Source organism: Mauremys reevesii, linkage group 16, assembly GCF_016161935.1.
Source record: "Mauremys reevesii isolate NIE-2019 linkage group 16, ASM1616193v1, whole genome shotgun sequence".
Classification (NCBI taxonomy): domain Eukaryota; kingdom Metazoa; phylum Chordata; order Testudines; family Geoemydidae; genus Mauremys; species Mauremys reevesii.
The window spans coordinates 35,240,213-35,255,673 of NC_052638.1; the positions used below are offsets into that span (position 1 = coordinate 35,240,213).

At 38.3% G+C, this 15,461-nt stretch overlaps 1 protein-coding gene across 12 annotated transcripts in view; it reads left to right on the plus strand.

Moving 5' to 3' along the window:
• The window catches only part of CDH13 (cadherin 13), a 748,254-nt gene that overhangs the window by 398,662 nt on the left and 334,131 nt on the right, over positions 1-15,461 (plus strand). The window lies entirely within an intron of this gene.

Genomic DNA, 15,461 nt, shown 5'->3' on the forward strand with positions numbered 1-15,461 from the left:
CACACAGTTTTCAAACAATCTAAAGGCTGAAATATGTTCACTTATAATCACCGTTGAACAATTCTGAATGAAAAATGCCATTCTAAAATTTGAAGTCTTTTTTCACAGGTAACCAGAAAAAGGCTAAACCTCGAAATGCAATAAATAGTTCACTCAGTTCTATTTGCTACCAACCTTCCGCTAGCAAAATCAACGAGTTAAAGCAATGGAACCATGGTGCAGAAAAAATAAGCTTAATGTCAGTTTACCAATTTGTTGTTTCATTAATAATAAAATGTTTTCCACTATGCAAATCCTATTCATGATCAAGACATTTTTGTTGAATAACTTTCTTAAACTCTTAGACTATGTAATTTACCTGCTATCAAATCCCGTTTGAAGTAACACAGTCTGTCAGTGACATAACCAAGAATATGTCAGGAATTAATGAGTTATGAAAGTTTTTTTTTTCTATTATGCATTTTTGTAAGTCATTCTACTCCTAGTACTAAACAGTAGATGTGTACTTTTCTAACAGCCCTTCTTCTTCAGTGCACTATTAACTATTGTACCATTTTGGTTCCTGCCTGCAGAGGCAATTCATAGACGTGAGATGTCTGCTCACTTGACCTTTTGAGTGTCTATGCATATTCAGCAACTGTTGATTCATCGTGGGAGAAATGAAGGCTAAATTGCTGAAAAGTGACAAAAAATCATTTTCTTGAGCCATGTTTCCTGCAGTTGAAACTTCCAGTTCCTTTGAAACATTGTGTGGTATTATGTCCATCTGCCTTCTGATACGAAGTAGATTTTAAAAAAAAAGTGTGTAGTAAAATTAGGGGAGATGATAAAATATCCTCCCAGTCATAACTCTGCCCCAGCTGTCTCCATTTAATGGCATGTAGTGTGTCTCTAGGAGGACCTACAGTGCCATCTATTGAACAATTCTGTGATCCTGCAACCTTCTGATGGAATGAAATAAAACAGCCATATGTACAAGATGATTAGCACATCTTACTATGGACATGAAGATGTTTTTCCTTTGTTTTGGCTTCCTGGGATGGTGCATGGAGAGCCTTTAAAATGGCTGTTCTTTATCTCCTTTTAAATTTGACAAAATCTTTGCAGATCTTGTTGTTGGCATGAGATGCCCCCTAACTTTTATATCTTTGTCCTATTCACAATGTACTGTTCTTTTCTTTATCCCACTCCCCACACTGTTTGTATGTGGGCTTATGATCTCTGATAGCAGTTTCTTCAATATACTTGGTACTTGCATAGGCTCCATAGGAGAAATCAGAACCTTGAGTTTGTTGAACAGATTGTATATGCAACATGGCCTTCATGTTACAGTAATTTATGACTTGTTCCTTCTGCATTTCTTACTAATATTGTACCTCTTGTAAATATATCACAGTGTCAGTAGAATCATTACCCAAGTTTGAATTTATTCCTAAATTGTTTATCCAGTATTGAATCTATTGAATCTATTTACTGTTATGGTACTGAGCATTCAGTTTTGCAGAACTCCTTCCCAAGTAATATTTCTATATAGAACAGTTTTCCTCTGTGTGTTAATGTCTGTATAACTGATGTGTTGCTACTGATTGGAGCACAAGAATTAAACTGTAGGTATTGATTGGATCTGAATTTCTTTCTATGTTTTGCAATAAGCAGCAGGTTACTTAATGGTGATAAATAGATAACTCTAAAAAAGAAAGTTTCCCTATATTGTAAGCATGTTGCTGGAAACTATCCTTGCAAAGTCAAAAGAACAAAAGGATACTCAAAAGAGCTACAGTGATGTAGCAACACTGAATAAACTGAGAACTTCTGTACAATTTTAATCATTCTTTTATACATGAAGGTTAAGTTTACTTATCCCCATCATGTGTTGTATTGCATAGAATGTATGTTTTGCATACTGCAAGTAGATATGGACAGTATATTCTACACACAGACACAGATTCAGCTCTAGATGACAGTTTGAGGTTGATAGTGGCTGAAGTTAGTGGTAGTCATTGGATGTGACTAAATAACTCTCAATTTATTTAAACAGTGGTGTATTGTTCACATACTTTATACTTGAAATATGATCAGAAATTTCAGCATGCTTAGATCTAAATACTCAGAAATGACTAGTGAATCTGGATCCTTCAATTTTGTCATGTCCAACCTGAGCCAGATTAAAGGGGCCTCATTTTCACATTGGGAATGCTCAGCACTCTGTGAAAATCAGGCGTCTCAAAAAAAAAAAAAAAAAAAAATACTTGAAACTAGCCATTTTATTTTATTTTTACAAATTTAAGTTTTCTTTTTTTTTTTTTTTTTTTTTTTTTTCTAATCAAAAAATAAAATAAAAGTCAAGTTGCAAGGCAAAGGCTTCTTCCTCTTTTTCTTCTATTTTGTTATCTCTATTTATGTAAATGTGTGTTATCAATTATTGTTGTTTGTTTGTGGTGTCTTGTTTCTTTTTTTCTTTTTCTTTTTTTTTTAATAACTATTAATGTTACAATTTCCTATTTTTTTTTTATTTTTTTGTTGATATGTCATTTGCTCCTGTTCTTTTAGTGAGTCTCTCTTCTGGTTTCAAGTTTTTTTTTTTTTTGTTGTTTCAGTTTTTTTTTTTGGTTTTTCATTTTTGTTTCAGGTGTCACTGCTGTGTGTGTGTGTGGTGTGTGTTCATTCTGTCTGTGATTGTTTTTTTTTTGCTATTTATTATTTTTTTTTTTAAATTTATGTTTTTTGCAACCACTACATAGTTTTGTAATTATAGGGGTAGGTGGCATTAGACATTTTTCTGGTTAACTTTTTGCTGGTCATTGTAATTAACTTTGACATTCAGGTAACTCCTTTCTGGCTAATATATTTTCTTTTTTTTTTCAAAAAAAAAAAATTTTAGAAAGCACAACAAAACTAGAGAGCTGAAAAAAAAAAAACTAAAAAAAAATAAGCATCAATAAATAAATTAATAAATTTATTAGAGCTGGGGAAATGATTGGTTTTCCAGTTTGGCCAGCAAACTGAAAAATCAGCGGGAAAAATGATTTGATTAGTTTGAAAATGTTTGGAATTTGTCAGCAAGTTGGAAAAGTCCATTTTGGGTCATATGAAATGTTTCATTTCAGTCAGCTGCCGAAAACATACATGCATGTCTGTTAATCTAATGTTGAGGGCACATGCCTGGGATGTGGGAGCTGTGGGTTTGAATAAACTATTCATCCAAAAATTGTGTCCAGCTTAACTAATTATTACTATTAATTTAGTAAAATACTTTTACACGGTAGTAATCATACTTTCCTGCCACAGAGATCTTTCAGCTAAAATAGACAAGACAAAGACCAAACAAGTGGAACAACACTTCCAGTAACGGAGAATGTGGAGAGACTTTTGTTACTAAGGATTTGTAAAGGAAGAGGTCTTTAAGGAGAAATTTGTATGAAGGAGAAGTCACTTGACTACAAAACATGAAAGTGTTCCAAGCATAGGGGAAATCATGAATGAAACTGAAACCAAGGCAGTAAATTGTCCCTGGGAATTTGTTATGGATTTCATTAGGGCCAGGTTTTAGTCCTAAGGGAGAAAGTGAGGAGCAAACATTAAGAAGAGCATAGGGAGTGAGAGAGAAGTAGAGGTGTAAGTGAGGACAAAACTATGTTAACTTGACTTACTAGCACGGAAGAAATTTGAGGAGAAGAAGAGGGAAGCAACAGGGGGGGGGGGGGAAAGGGAAAGGGGGGAGAAATGGATAAATCATGAAGAAGCTTTATTTTGAAGGCTTTTTTGGCTAGTAGTCTCAAGGGGGAGGATGAGAGGGGAATAGAGAGAGGGGAGGAGGGCTGGGGAGGGAGGGAAAGAAAGAAAAATGAGAAAGAAATGGCTGATGTATGGAGTAAAGGGCAAAGGGTGAGGAAAGGCAAATAGACATGACAAAAATTAATAATAAAAAAAAAATGATAGGAAAAAAAAGAAGGATAAGGGAGAGACAGAAGAGGACATGAATGAGATGATGGATGTTGATGTGACATGATGTGGACATGAGTGAAGAGAAGGAGGAAGAAGAGAAGGAAGATAGAATAAGAACATAGTAGAGGAGAGAGATAGAGATACTGAGAAAATACCTATACAGCCAAAGACCACAAAGGCTGAGTTGGGCTGAGTTGAGACTGTGGGAACTGCTTTGATTCTGGAAAACAATTATAAGGAGTTTCAAATTAGGGTTGCTGGCCAAAGCACAGGTAAAACAAGAGGTGGTGGCAAGGAAGGTGGTTTGATTCTGGGACTGCCAGCTTTGAAACACTCATGGACATAATTTTTAGAGTAACCTACATAGGCGATCCCAGACATTCCTCTGGAAACTTGGTTAGTACTGTCTGAAATCATACAAGACACACTTACTTAAACATTGTGATGATTCAGCTAATTCAGGGCTTGTTGACTAAAGCATTTTTCTGTGACAATAGACAGAGATGGCATAGTGTTGTTAAAAGTACCAAAACCATCTTGGAAACAGAAAACAGAAAGAACATCTTACTCAAACTAGAGGCACTGGGACAGGCTGCTTTCTGTATCCACTTCCATTACATTTACCTCAGTAACTATATTTCCTGAAATAAAAGGTGGAGCTAAAGTCAGACATTCTCTTTTGTATATAATCTTCTCATTAGAAAAACTGCCAAAAAAAGAAACTCAAAGCATTCCACATTGTGTATGAGGAAAAGCAGCTGAATGTCTATGACTTGACACGAACTAATATGTTTAAAGACCAATAAGATCAGCTGATAGAATTGTGAAATACGTCCCATAGACATTCTATTGGCAAAACAACTGGGCATAACAGGAAATTCAATAAAGCTAACGGTAGACAAAATCAGTAGAAACTCATTTAGTTGAAAGTAAAAGGCAAAGAAAAACAAGTGCACCATTACCACCTCTCCCATACATCTTTTTAACCATTAGGGCCAGGGAAAGAATACAGGAGGGAAATGAAAACTTTGAACAACTGTGGAAACTTTTATGGTATTTTTAGCCAATCAAATGTCAAAATCTTACCTTGGCACTATAACAGAGCTGACAACCTCTTATTTGTGAATGCGGATATTTGAGAAAATCAATAAAAAAGCTCTTGTATTTTATGGATAACAAACATAACTAAACACACAGCTTCACAGCAAACCATATAGATGGGAGCTACAATAACTCAATCTTTGCTGTCAACACTGAAAATATGTTTGCTTAGGTTTACTGAATAGGCTCAGTAACAGCACAGAATGTTTATTAGAGGAGACCATGCTTAGGAAGGATATTCCTGTGGTCACAGTCAGGTAGAACACCTGGTGGTCAAGAGGTGTGGAGAGATCCCAGATGATGGGTGGGCACGTCAGGATGCATTATGTTTGTGAGGGATTGTGACCACTTTTTTTTTTAGGGAGCAGGAGGCTCAGAGGGATATTGCAAGAGAGATTTAGGAATGATGAAATGCTTCAGGTTCGATTGACGCTCCATGTGCAGGCAAAACATACACTTGAGTCCATAGGAGGTTTTTTTGAATAAGGAGTATTGAACAGGGACCTTGGAAAGTACAGAGTTGCATTATTTGATGCTTCTGCTGGTCCCATGGAACTTCTAAGGACATACAGCACTCATGAATATGAGTTCAGCCAGATTCTCAGTCACTATCATGAACAGAGTGAAGAAAATGGAGCAAAGTTTGTTCATATACATGAAATAATTCCTTAACAGGCACTATTTAAAGGAGTGGTTGCATCCATTTTGTAACCCACAAAGTGTAGAAAATTCTGGATTTTACTGCTGTTTCCCTCCATTGAAACAAGCAACCTCTTAACATTGATACAAAATGGGCTCAAACTGGGGTAACTAGTGACTTCCTAGAATATGTGTCAGGAAGTCCTTTTTTCTTCCTCCCACTAATACCAACAGATACTTTGAACAGCATGATAATGTGACATAAAACATATACACACGTGGTGATATATCCCTAACATTTTAATTGACCTTTATTTCTTCTGCCGACATGGGTAGTCTTGTTTCTGCTGCACTTCTGATTTTATTTTATTTTTTTCTGATTAAGTTTTGCAACCCTGCTGCCTCTTAACTGGAATCTTGCTCTGCAATGGAACTCTTGTTGAGGCTATTGTCACTCTCTTTATGACGCTCATTACTGCACTGCCTTTTCAAGTATTAAGAACAGTGAGCAGGACTTGAGCATTCTTTGGAGTGATATAAAAGTGTATTGCCATTCTCCGTCTGTTCTTATGCATGTGTGTGTGTTGTTCAGCATGGAGCCTAAAAATGCTGGCAGAGCTTGTGTTTTCATGCTTTTATTTCAGTCCTAGTTCCTCCTCTTTTGATTTGCTTTAATTTCACGTTTTTCTAGTGGTGATTAGACTTGATTGCTTTGGTGTATTCTGATATCCTCTCTCCCTCTCTTTTGAGGGCCTCAACATGTGTTCTCTTGTGATATGGGATGATTTTAATTAGTATTTATATGATCATCCATAATGCTTTCTGTTTGTCTAAAGTACACATGGCTTCACTTGAAGGGCTCGACAACCATACAGATTTGAAAGCTGTCATTTTAGTTCTATTTGAAATACTCATTGGGTTTATTTTGGGATTGGACACTAGAGCGTATTTTCTCTATGTCCATAACTCCTAGATAACATTTAAGGGGATGCATGATTTTAAAAGTGTTTTTGTTGTTTGTAGCTTGTGAGGACAGTCCCTAGAATTGTGCTGCTTTCTATGACAAAAACGGTTTTCAGTTCCCTTTCTTGTCTTTAGAGACGTTGAGAAAAATGAGTGTAACGGGGAGGACACCCGATCCTGCCCTGAAGGTCTTAAAACAGCCCTGGGGGAAGGTTGTGGTTGAGAGCTACTAAGCTGGGCTGATTGGGAAGTGGCTGCAGCTAGGCCACGCCCCAATCAGGCCATAGCTGGCCTGTATAAAAAGGCTGTGAGCCAGGAACCCAATCAGTCTTCCTCTGCCTGTAGAGGGAGAAGGGCCTGGCTGCAGGGAGCTAGAGACAGGGTACCTGAGTGGACCAGGGCTGGGGACAGGCTGAGGAGCTGGGGAGCTCCAGCCTGGAAAGCCCCAGGCTACAGCCTAGCACAAAGCCAACAGGTACTGGGGGTTGCAGAGGGCAGCCCAGGGGTAGGCCACGGCAGCAGGTCCAAACCCAACCTTGCCAGTGATGAGTAGGTTAATACTGCAGTCTGCCCCAGGGTATGGGGGCTGGACAATGACTGGCAGTAGCCTGACACTGAGGCGAGGTGGGGAAGTGAGTGGGGGTTCCCTGGGGAAGGGGAGATCCTGAGAGAGAGGGGATTACTGCTAGGGAGCAGCACCCCAGGTAAAAGGGCACCGAGTCCAGGAAGTACACAGGGGGCCATAGGACAGGCAGATCACTGGCCTGCAGAGGGCGCTCCAGAGCTGGAATGAGCTAATTCCCAGAAGTCACCAACAGGAGGCGCCGCAGGGGTGAGTCCGCACTTCTACAATGAGATACAGTTTTCCAAAATAAGGAGTGCTGAATAGGGTCCTTGGAAAGTAGAAAGTTGGACATTACCTAGCATAGTCCAAAACTGAAGCAGATTGTAACAGGGATAAAAACAGGACATGGCAGCCAACGTGCTAGAGAAAGGGAGAGAGAGAACTCTTTGTAGAAAAGGCCCAAAGAAGGAAGGATAATAAAATAAGGGCAGCACAGAGTGATCACAGAAAAGACTGCAATGTGTCATATGCAGCTTCTTATGTATCAAAGGTATATAGGGGCTTGATTTGGATGGGAATTAGGTGACTAACCTGCTTTTTGACTTTTGAAAATCCTGCTACATGCCCATCTGCTTTTTTAGTCACCTAAATACCTTGGAAAATCTGATCCCATGGGGTATGGCTACACAGCCCCTGGCACCAAGCCTCCCAACTTGTGCTTGCAGGGCTCACATTAATGCTCTAAAAAGAGCAGTGTAGACAGATCTGAAGCCAAGGGAAGTGGGTGGGCTTCAGTCTGAGCCACAACTATCTACACAGCATTTTTAGAGTGCTAGCAGGAGCCCTTCAAACTCAAATCTTTGACCCAGGCTAGGAAGCTTGATGCTACAGGCAAATGACTTGGTTGGCATGTATTATGGATCAGTTATCAGACTGGGGCCAGAAAGTCAAGCTAATTAGGGTCTAATCCTGGTTTATGATTCTGACCATCTTTGAGTCTTAACAGTCATCTCATTTCTGTGTCTTCTCCCAGCCTTTGTCTTGTCCATTTTAATTGTAAACCTTTTGGAGCAATTGCAATTGTGACATTACCCAGGGTACAGTCCGGGCAGATGGACAAATGTGGGATGCCTCTTATACTGCTTTGCTGTGAGAGCAATCACTCCTGATCTGTGCCCACACACAGCCTCCAGCATGTAAATCAATCCCAGCTATATTGTATGAGTGCTATAGCCAGCCATTCATTAATTACATCGGAGTGCAACACCAGCAAACTCAAGTCCCAGACTTTCCCCCAGAATTGTGTGTCTTGTACAGCCCGGCACCCTCCTGGACAATAAATTCTCATATGAAGTCCATCATTTCAATAATAGAAGATGATATGCATAAATCTTGTTATCGCAAATGGAGTTTCCCAAACATGTCAATCCAGACACACACTGGTGTAGATAAAACAATAAAACAAGTTTAAGTACAGCATGATAGTTTTTAGGTGATTACAAGTAATGAGGCATAAAAGTCAGAATTGGTTCCAAGAAAATAAAAGGTAAAATGTAATTAGTATCTAACTTAACAAGCTAAATGAATTCATGCAAAGGTGTCTCTCACCGCAAGGTAAGAAGTCTTACTGGCTGGTTTCTTTTCAGCCAGGACCCCTCTCCCTGTTCAGTGTTTCCTTGTCCTTCAGGTGTCATTGATGCCTTGGGGAGAGAGAAAGGGAGGAGTATTTTGGGGTCTCTGCTTCCCTTTCTTATAGTTCTCTTTCCTTGAAAATCATCTCCAACTGAGGTTCAGCAGACACTTGCCAAAGTATAGATTTCTTTCACACACCATTTTTCCTGTTGAAGAATGGCCTCTTAACCAGGGGATATTCCATTTGATTTTGTTGACACCTGACTGAGGGGTTAGTTTGCCTTTTGTCTTTGAGGAACTGGTTTGTACCTGCTTTTCTAAACTTGGCACATGTCTCAGTAATGTTATACAGTAGAATCTTATAACTTTACATACAATGTTGCCACACATATTTTACCAGTACAAAATGATAAACTATGAGTTTTAAAATAATGCCTCACAAGGCATACTTTGTACAAAATCCATCATAGTCTTGTAAAAAGGGTGAACGTAGGGATACAGACAGCGACAACCATCCTACTACTTGTATGCACTGTTCCTAGCAAAATGAGGCTGAAGTTTCAACTGGGGGCCTGGATACTACCCTAATATTAAAATAATGATGGAGATTCTCATAGACTTTAAGGTCAGAAGGGACCATTATGATAATCTAGTCTGACCTCCTGCACAATGCAGGCCACAGAGATGATTAATTACCCTGTGCCTCATTTTTCCCACCAGTAAAATGGGGGTGATGATACCGGTCTGTTTCATAGGGCTCTTGTGAGGACCTGATTTATCCAATATGTCTAAACCTATCAAAGATGCTCATCTTGTCTCCTAGCACAGTCCAAAACCAGACCTATGTACAGGCCAGATTAGATGCCTGCCCACTGATCCTGACTGCCAGCACTTGTACTCTTTCATTCTCAACTAGAGAACTTTGGACTATCACCACCATACAGGTGTTGCCTAGTCTTCTGGCAGAATAGGTATGTTCCCTCTGCATCCCAATAATGCAAAGTAGAGAATTCCAGTTGTTCACTGCATGACCTTGCGCAACTCACTGAATCTCCTTTTCCCTCTACTTCTCTGTCTGAACATGGGGAGGATACCTTCTTCACAGGGACTTTGAGGATAAATTAGTTAATGTATGTAACGTGCTCTGAAGATGTGAAACACCACTTGTACAAGGTCCTGATCCTGTGTATAAAGACTTGATTCGGTATTGATATCAGTAGGAATGTGTTGTGTGCAAGAAATACAGGCTAGGGCTACAAGTGCTAAATATATCTTGTATGTGATCAGTGTTACAAACATAACCACATAACTGCAGTTAAAGTAAAGTTCTACCTGTTCCAAAATGGAATACGTGTGCCTATCTTTGTATGTGCTTATATTGACTAAATGTCATTTATTACTTAGTTAACCTAGTTTTGATTTCAACACCTTTAATTATGTCTAGGAGTAACTAATAGAAATATCAGATTGTTTCCCACTTTGTTTTTCCACTGACTCAAAAAACCGAAACATCCCTCCCTCCAAGAAACAACCAAACTTTGACTAACGCAGCATTAGTTGGGTTCTTTGTGAGCTGAAAATCTCAAAATGCATTTTTTCTGGAAAAAAACAAAACCAAACCAAAAAAGAGGTTAGTCTTGTCTTGTAGCATAAGCTGAGTTCATAAGGTACTCTTTTCTCTGAAGTTTACGCCATAGTTCTCTATAATTCTTTAACACACTTTTCTACACAGTGATCTGGTTCACAGAAAAGAACCTTTTCATGCTGACAGTAAAGAAAAAAGTCTTCAACATTGGGCTCCAAGGGAAAATGGTATTTCTCCCCCTGTCCGCAACATTTGGATACAGAGGAACATACGATGATGGGGGAAAATGCATTTACTAGGACACCAATAGCATTGAAGTATATACATTAGATTAGGTATTTAGAGTCAGGCAGAAATTTTAACATATTCAAATATATTAGCGGGGACTTTGAGAGTTTTTGCCTTACTCTATGGCACTGAGCATCTTTTACCTGTAGGGGTCAGGTTGACATATTTCCCACAACTGAGCTCCTGAAATTAGAATGAGTGGGCATTGGTGGGTTAGAACATTTACTGTTTTATGCTTCTGTGTTCCCATTATGACATCTAACAACCTGGGTTTCTCCAGGCCATAGTTAGAGTTATATTCCATCGTTAAAGATTTGTTTTAATGCTAACAGTAAGGAAGATTAGTATGACAGAACGTAGTGTCTCTTTGGCAATTCTTATAGTAATTACCAGGTAGAAAAATCCCCACTTTGCAAAAGTGTGCTTCAAACTAGCAGATACACTAGAGTGTTTCTGTTAAGGGTGTTTTTGTTGTTTGTTTGTTTGTTTTGAACTTTCAGGTTTCCAGGACTGGCTCTGGCTGAGAGAACCATTTTAATTAGTGTAGAAAGGACTATGGAGGTGATGTTAGACAGCATTTTTTGACATTTGTGTACTTCCACCACTTGGAAAAGAGGAAAAATAAACAGTCCCTTAATTTGTTGCTGCTTTTGGATGTTGCAGAGCTCTCCTATCACAAAAAAAAAACTGGGGCCTGATTTTTCAGAGGAACTGAGCATTCATAACTCTACTTGAAGGCAACAGGAGATGCAAGTGCTCAGCACTTCTGTAAAATGGGCCATTACAGAATATAAAGCATGCAAGAGCTACTGGCTAGGTAACATTCCTGTAGTTCTCACCTCAAGGAAGGCCAAGAAGTAGTGCATTGTGAGTAAAGCTATTTGCTGTGTAAAAAATCATTGTGGTAAATAAACAGTAAAATAAGTAAATAATTGAATCAAAGCATCAGTATGGATTTGATAACCTTTTGCTTTTATAGAAGTTTGACCGTAATGAAACATGGGATTCAGGCTGCCATATAAAATCATGATGTTCATCTAGGTCTCTTGCTTGACCAAGTTAATTCAACCCCTCCCCCCTGACTCATTTTCTTTCAGTTGAATGTTGCTAGGATAATAAATACAATATGAAAACCTCAAAATGGATTGGGAATAGATTCTTTTTTCCCTCTCTGATCACTGCTGTATAGCAACTCTAACTGAAAAGGACATCGGTAGACGAACCAGACAGTATTATATTAAGTGGACTTTGAGACCACTCACACCAGCAATAAGTTAACAGTCTCTTGTTTGAACCCCAGGGAATCAGAGAGAGATCAATTCTGGAAAGTATTAGTGCATTTGACTTAACACAGATAAGGCTCCATTATTTCTTTTTCCTTCAAACTGTTGTATTATTTTGTCCTGTTGTCTTCTTTCCCCTGTCCCCCCGATATGTTTTTTTTGTCAAATGGCATCTAACTTCAAATATAATCTAGATGATAGCACAACTTCTTGCAATAGATGCACATTATCTTGCTTTTCACTTGCTAAGAAGCCACTCTAACTGCCCCCATCCCAGCTCCCCACTTCCACCCAAAAAATCATTTCATAGCAATTCAAAAGAGGAGGAGAATAATAAATAAATTAATAAAGAACTCTTGAAATCTAGTGGGGCTTTAGAGATGTGTATATATCGATTCCCCCTCCCCCTTTCAATGAGTGAAGTTAGAGGGAGCAACAAACATCATTTTTACATTTACTCTTAGTTTCTTGGGAGTCCATGCTAAGCGTCACTTCAGGAATCAAGACACTCTCTAATGTTGGCTGTGACCTTTTATTCTCCTTACTTGAACAATGATCTGAATTTTTTTTAAAAGAGAGGGCATTAAAACTGATGAAGAATTGGCGTCCATGGCTATTTATATGATGACTTTGTTAAATTCCTCCTTTTGCTCACAGAACTTTTATCAACATGTCAGCAATTCTTTGTGTCTGATGTTTCAAAGAGGTTGAAGCGATTTCTTCCTAATGAAGAATTAATTTCTGTGTAATTCTACTGGGAGTCACCAGTCTCTTTTGAAATTCTTCTTAATTTACACACACGGTTAAAATGTAGTTGTGTTAAGAGAAAGGACATTCAGAAATTGTTTTATCCTTTATAAAGCACTATGGGGCCAGATATTGCAAATGGGACATTGGCACACTTGAGGAGTTTTGCTTGACTAGAGGGTGTAAAATTTGATCCACAATTATTTTCTGACCATACGGTCCACACTGTGTCTGTTGGGGACATAGACCGATGCCAGCCACACTTGCAGGGGCCTAAAGCAGAGCCACGTGGGCCGTACCATGCAAGTTGGGCCACGTAGCCCAGCAATTGCAAGCACGTGTGAGCGGTGGTCAGAGGGTGGCTGTGCACACAATGTTCTGGTTTTCGGATGAGGTTTAAGAGCTTCTCTCACATATCACATAGTTTTCTAAATATACCACCTTCCCATTTGAATTTGAACTAGAATGCTTCAGACTTGCCCTGTAGACATTGATATTGATGCTACTATGGAAGTCAGCCAGGGTTTCAGTACCTTATGCCCCGTTCAGTGAATGGAGTATTTTGAATAATAGTTGTGCTGCATATATTCGAGCATGTTCAACACTCACAAAAAAACCTCAACCTTTTTTCTCCAAACCCCAGACTTTTTATGTGCTGATTTTTTTTTGTTTCGGTTTTTTTTGCTGCTTTTGTTAACAAAGATCAAAACCACAAAAAAAAAAAAAAGAAAAAAAGAAAAAAAAGATAAGCTATTAAATGAATGATTAGTTTGGAACCTTTTCTCATTTGTAATGCCTTTAATAATACCTTCTTCATCATGTAGGCTGCAAATCCAACTTACAGTGTTTTTGAGGCCAATCTTTAAACTGAAGCCTTTACAGCAGGTTCAATGTTATTCTGTTATTTTAATTAGTTTTTCCTAATTTTGTGAAATCCTTAGTTTCGAAATCTTTAGAGGTTTCTGTTTGTTCATGTTGATAAATATTAAGGTTTCTAAACCCTTTTTTCCCTACAACAGGGAAATTTAAGCATCTTTGCATAAGATGACAGCTATATATATTTATACTATGAAAACTTACAACAGTCATAATATGAATATGGTAAAATAAAATGTTTATATATTTTTCTATATATATTTTCCTAAGAATGTTACTAGTTTTTCCATAAACCTGGCTGCAATTTTTATCAGCCATTTGTAGACTATCCTATTGTTCCTGTTCTTTCTGTTAGTTATAGTAACTCTCAAATGGTTTATTTGTGAGATAAGCCATCAGCCATTTATGCCAGTATAACATTAGTATTACTCAAGAAAAAGGGAAGAAGAAAAGTAGATTAAAAAAGATTATAATTTGTGATTTAATTATCCAGGGCAGAATTTTAGTAACAATTAAAATTAGGTATTCTGTCCTGACTGATAAGAAGACTAATCAGAACTGTTAGGTGTTTCTTCTAAGAGGACCTCTTTGACGTTTCACAACCTGAAGACAGCAAGAAAGATAATTTTCACATCTCAGATAGATGTGTCAGAACTGTCAGAAAGAGAATAGATTGAAGATTTATAGTGATTGTATGTTATGAAAAATGATCTATAATTTAGAGGAGACATTCAGAAAAGTCTTCATTCAGATAACTCTCTAGTGCTTAACATTTCCTTGCAATAATGTCTTTCCAGCAAAACATGTAGGAGATAAAACATGCATGATAAAGATAGAAACCTTTCTAAAAATAAAAGCAAGTACACTCCTTTATCTTGAGCCTTTATGTGTATGAAAAAGTACAGGAAAGAGAAGAGGAATTTAATAATATCTATAATTAGCACCAATATTCTGCTTTACAACTTCTAATTTCCATAATAAACATTAACTCGTAAGTAGACTATATCTGCCAGATACTATGTTCCCTCTAAGAGATGCTCAGAGCCTTCGATTCCTATTGAGTCAGGCACTCAGCACCTTGCAGGTTGACTGAAAACACTTTCCCCAGGAGTGACATGTTGTGAAGTTGAAATGCACCAATAATGTGACTGTAGCTTGAAGTGAAACCAAAAAGTTATCATATATGAAGTGTGTGTTCACTAGAAGACAAATGAATTGAATATGTATGTAATAGGGTGGTCTTCCCCTCTGAGGGCCAGGGTCCCAGCAACTGCCAGTCTTGGTCAATTAGCAAGCCCAGATGGGAAGGGAACAAGGAATTATAAAAGCCAACAAGTGGCTCAGTTGAGTGAGGAGCAGCAGGTGGGAGATGAGCTCCTGAAGTAGGACATGAAATAGGAGGATTTGAGGGAAGGGTGTTTTTTCCTTTCATCATAGAGGGGAACAGCCTCTGGGAGCCGTAATCCTTGGTAGGCAGAAGAACCGCTTTTTTGTTTGTGTGTATTTTGCCTAAGTTTTATGTTTGAATAATAAAACTGTGCTTGGAAAGAAACTTGGTTATGGCAGTGAGGTCTTCCTAGGCTGAGGAAAGAGGCCAGCAGCCTTGCAATTCATTATGAATGGGAACCTACTTTTCAAAAATAGGTGCCTTAACAAGATGATCAAAGTCCACATCAGGATGCTCACAAGGGTGGTCTGGCATACCATCAGACATTTGGTCCCAGTTGCACCTATCCATGTCAACTTCTAAGGGTACATCCACATTGTAGCTAGAAGTGTGTTTCCAGCTTGTGTAAATGTACATGTGCTAGCTTTGATTGAGCTAAGCACTCTAAAA